Genomic DNA, 5,554 nt, shown 5'->3' with positions numbered 1-5,554 from the left:
TGAATTTGACCTCTCCGTCATCGATCAGATCTTGAATCTTATTCTCCAATGTCCAGCAATTATTTGTGTAATGTCCAGGAATGTTGGAATGGTACGCGCACCTCACATTGAGTTTATAGTCAGGAATGGAGGTGTTAGAATTCTTAGGAGCATCCCTCGGAGTAATCAATCTGATCTTCAACAGATGTTGTAATGCTTGGTCCAACGTCACATTATTCTTGGTGAATTGACGCTTAGGTGCATCTGGCTTGCGTCGTTGTTGTGGAACCGATGTAGAGATTCAGAGTATCCGGGGTTCGAGCTTTCGAAATGTGTATCTGATGAGAATGTTTCATAATGTCCGCGGTTCGAGCTTCTGGAATGTATATCTGATTGCAATGTTTCAGAAGTTTGGGGGTCAAGCTTCCAGAATGTTCATCTGATTGGAACTTTCACAATGTCCGGGGTTCGAGCTTCCGGAATGTATATCTGATTGGAATGTTTCAGAAGTCTGGGGGTCAAGCTTCCAGAATGTTCATTTGATTGGAACTTTCAGAATGTCCGGGGTTCGAGCTTCCGGAATGTATATCTGATTGGAATGTTTCAGAAGTCTGGGGGTCAAGCTTCCAGAATGTTCATCTGATTGGAACTTTCAGAATGTCCGGGGTTCGAGCTTCCGGAATGTATATCTGATTGGAATGTTTCAGAAGTTAGGGGGTCAAGCTTCCGGAATGTTCATCTGATTGGAACTTTCAGAATATCCGGGGTTCGAGCTTCCGGAATGTATATCTGATTGGAATGTTTCAGAAGTCTGGGGGTCAAGCTTCCAGAATGTTCATCTGATAGAGATTGATTTGTTGATGGTATTTGTCTGACCAGTTGGTCGACCTGAAAGGAAAAGTTAGTTCTATGTGATGTTATGAATGCAAATGCAATCTTTTCAAGGATCTTTAGGAATTTAGTTAGAAACATTAGAAAATGATTTGGTCGCGTCTTCGTTTGAAGAACTCTGATTCTTGGATGTTCTTCTATGGGAATCAAGCTCACCATATCCAGTGGGTCATAGCCTCTGATTCGGGATACTTCTGAATTTGAAGGTACACGGCTAGAGGAAAATAAATCCTCTTGCCCCTTGATACGTGTTGAGTCTCTGAATTGGAAGGTATGTGGCCAGAGGAAAATAAATCCTCTTGCCCCTTGATGGGAATTCAGTCCTTGATAAGAGCACCTGAAATTGTGCGCCCTAAATTCCTAAGATCCTTGAAAGGGTTAGTTAAATCATGTTATGCTTGTGATGTCATGATGTTATGCAATGCATCAGGCAAAGCGTAAGATAGTAAGGACGAGTGAGTCCCACAAGAAAAACCTGCAAGAAAACCAAAGGGTTAGTAGCAAGCACAGACAAGTCACACAAGTGTCCTTAGGTTTAAAGGCTTGCGTGAAGTTCATAGGTAAGTACCCTCCCCACTGAAGTTAAGTTGGTTCGACCTGTCCTAGAATAGTAACCGGGTTCTATGGTGCTCATATCCCTGATCTTTCTCGCGGGCATTGTCTCAACATGGCACTCGATCGGCTAGCCAAAAGCATCCCTAGAGTCCAATCTCAATGAGTGTAGCATCGAGTGTCAACCGGCTTCAGTCAGGAATCTAAAGCCAGCTATCTCGCTACTTCCTATAGGCCAAAGTCAAGTTCAACTAGGGTTCTAAGGGCGAATTAGTGCTTATGACACCACGCGGTAGCCAAATGTCTCCTCGATCATATTCAAGGGCCATCAGGACAAACCAAAGTGTCGCACTAACGGTGGCCACCAGTTCAACCATAACGATACATGTCGTACAACCTCCCTGGTCTAATGCCACATACCTAAGGTACACTAGATCCGGGTGTAGGATTTTTCACACAGCAGAATACCCAAAATAGCCTTTAAAGATAAAGCAAACAAGTCAAACAAATTTAAAGTGATCCTATCTCTAAGGTAACCCCTCTTTTATTCGAAAGCATCCCCAGCAGAGTCGCCAGTTCTGTAATACGGTGAACTGACTTTATTTGAAATGTTGCGGATAGCATGAGTCGCCACCGACTTTTATTTTATCCAATTTGGAAAGGCTAAAAGAACAGGAAAACCTTTTAAATAAAAACTGAGTTCGGGGGGTAATTTATGCAAAGGGAAGGTGTAAGGCACCCTTTGCATCCATGGTTTTCCATGGGCTCTTAATTGCTTAGCTCACTTTGTTTGAATTGTTTGCAAAGATTTGAAAACATTTTGAATAAGAAAAGATTTCGAAGAAGAACTTTAGCTTGTAAATAAGCGTAGTCTTTATGAAAATATTCTTTGAAAAGAAGTGGGAAAAGATTTTGAAATTTTGAATTTGAATTGAGCAAGCAATTAAAAGCTACCTACCCTAAGCTTTGAAATTTGTTCTTTTAGCTTTTCAGGGTGAAAGGGTCTATCCATACCATAAGAGGGCAGGAAGTGTTTCAATTGGATGTTTAAGGGTCATCGAGGTTTATCGTTCGCCACAAGACTGTCCCTGCCATAAAGAGGGCAGGTAGTCTAAGGGAAGGATATAATAGTCATTAATCTTTTTAGGCATCATGCGAGGATACCTTAGCAGTTGGGACAATCATCATGTTTTACCGAGGCAACTTCGAGGGACAAAATTGATGATTTCAATGATTAAGGCAACCTTTGCTTTAGGTATCCTCGGAATCGAGGGACTTGACTATTTTAAGGCATTATCAATAAGGCAATAAGGCAACAGTAATAAGGCAACAAGGCAACCAAAGGGATTACCCTAAAGGTGTGTGGATGCAACAATCACGTGATTCAATTTAGTTATTTATCTTGTAATTAGTGAGCTATATTAATTCAAGGCTTGCACTCCCTAAGATTACTAACCACGGTAGAAAAAGTAAAGCAGTTTAAATGTCCTACGCTATTACAATAAACACCTGCGGGGATGGGGGGAATTAAAAGGCAGAAGAAAAACCCTTATAGGGTAACAGAAAAATAAAAGATCTTAGAACGCCTTGATCTTCCTCGAACCCTTGATTGACTCTAATCATCTGAGAATTAACAGAAAATAATGGGGGTGAGTGTAGGAGAGATTCATTAACAGATGAAGTAAATCCTATTTTGGGCAAAAGGGAAAAATTAAAATTAAAATAATATTTAAATAAGAAAAGAATTAAAAAACTTAGCTTTCGATTGGTGGGGCGCGTAGCTGAGAAACCTTTGATTAACCCTTGAAAATATTAAGAATGAAAAAGAAAGGTTAGTGTAAAGTCCCCAACAACTACAAGGATACTAAGTTAATGGACAACATCTACCTAACAGTGATTAATGATCATGAAGAAATCAGGGTTTAAGGCATAAAATCAGGGTTTAAGAAATTAAGTTATTATTGTAAAGAAAATTTGATATTACGAGAAAAACAAGTTTTCAATTAAATAATATAAATGGATATAAAATTATTATGTAATAAAATAATTTTGTTTAAAATAAAAAGAAAAAAATGTTTATATGATAAAAACATTTTTTGCTATAAACAAAATAAGAAAAAAGAGTCCATGTAATAAAAGGTAAAAAGAAATTGAAAAATCACTTAGCTGATCCGGTGTGGTGCTCCATTGAGGGTGTATGATGGTCTTGACAGACTCTGGCCTTTAGATCTTGATGGCTGGAGATCCAAGGGAGGAGGCGTGATGGTGTATCGTGAGTTTCCCTGGATGAGCTGCGTTGGATTATTGAATACATCTATGTAAGGAAGTTGATTAAAAATAATTGGCCACACTGGGTATCGAACCCAGGTGATTGGGATTGCACTTTACACGCCTAGTCAACTGATCTGTTGTCATTGGTTGTTAGTAACTCTTAACAAAACAATTAAATAAACAAATTAATTTTTATATTGAAATTCAAACGAAAAACAAACACTGGGCCCACATGACCAGCGAAAAACCAATCAAATGCCAGGGAGAGGGTCTGAAAGGTTGACCAGCGAATGGAGGATTAACACACGTGATGGTCAAAGGTCCAAGCTCCACGTCAGCGTCTTCTTCCTCCGTCGCTGTGGAATTTGCTGCGGATTTATCCGCGGAATTTCCTGCGGATTTTGTTGGATTTCCTGCGAATTTTCCTTGGTTCAGCATCCATGAAACCTGCACTTTGAAACACATAAGAAATCAACGAAGCAAGGTGTCTATTTAACCCAGGTCCGCTAAATAACACGCCAGGAATGCAATAGGGCAATTAGTTTGGCCTGGATCGCCCTTGGACATGGAAAACGAAAAGCTTTTCTTTTGTGCCCTAATCATGGCAACTTGGCATCCTCACGTGAAAGCTTTGGGACGATGACTCTATACCACCATAAGCACTGCCACAAACACGTTAGGAGCAACAAAGCTCATGGAAACATATTAGATAACAAAATTCGATAATCACAACTTTGAGTATATATGAATGACACATAATATGATACTTACGTGATGTGTTGATGGTGTATCAACCCTTACCTACTCAGAATTACCTCGGGAAAAAGAATATGACATTGGTTTGCCTTGAAAGTGCTTGCTACTAAAGATCTCCCTTGCCCTAGTTTTCTTTGAATTTTGTAAACTTTGGAACCCTAGTTCCTTCACCAATTTTCGTCCCCTTTTCTGAATTGTTGTTGTCTTTATATAGAGGAGGATTTAGGTCAACCTATTTTGGAACAAAATCCATGATTGGAGGTTTGTATCTTTGATTGAAAATTTTCACTAAAATTTCTATTTTTGGAGATTTTCTCCATGAACAAGCTAGAACGAATTTGGATTCTTTTTGTGAAATATATTTGACATTTAAATGAGTCAATTCTTGAGCCAAATCAAATCTCTTATTATTTTAAGATTTTATTAAATTAAATTATGATTTTAATGGATAAAATCTATAAAATAATAAATAAAAACAATAAAAATATAAAAGATGTATTCCATGGCCGTGGATGGGCTTAAGATGATGTTAGGACAAAAAGAAATCAAGCCCATTTAGGAAAAAAAAATATTTTGGACCATATTTCTCTATGCACACATCTTGAAAATTGCTCAACTTTCACATCTTATAATTTTCTCAATTTTCCATATTTTTTAGTGTTCTTGGACTTTTTAGAAACCATGAAGAGTCCTATAACCAATGTCTTTGGTCTCATGTCAAAATAGTTTTCCATGCTCCTTGTATGCTCTTTTGAAAAAGATGACTTTTGGATGATTTTCAAAAGGACCTATAATGTTTTAAGTCATATCTCTTAAATGAAGCATTTTTAGACTTGGCATGTGAGAGACAAAGTTGTAGAGAATTCAATTTCCTTAAAATTATGCTTTGGATGGGAAATTTTTGATGTTCCATGTGAAAGTTATGGCTGGTCAAATTTCAGTTAACTTTAGGTCAAAAACCCTAATTTAGAAACTTTTTAATTTGTTGATTTCTGGTCTTTCCTTGATGAACCATGATCAATTCTTGATCAAATGGTGAATGATACTTCAAAATAAGGATGTTGACAAAAAAAAAGGAGTTTTGACTGTATTTTGACCACAGTTG

The sequence above is a fragment of the Vicia villosa genome, linkage group LG2, assembly GCF_029867415.1.
Source record: "Vicia villosa cultivar HV-30 ecotype Madison, WI linkage group LG2, Vvil1.0, whole genome shotgun sequence".
Lineage (NCBI taxonomy): Eukaryota > Viridiplantae > Streptophyta > Magnoliopsida > Fabales > Fabaceae > Vicia > Vicia villosa.
The sequence above is the reverse complement of the archived record's forward strand: the minus strand, read 5'-3'. Positions refer to the sequence as shown.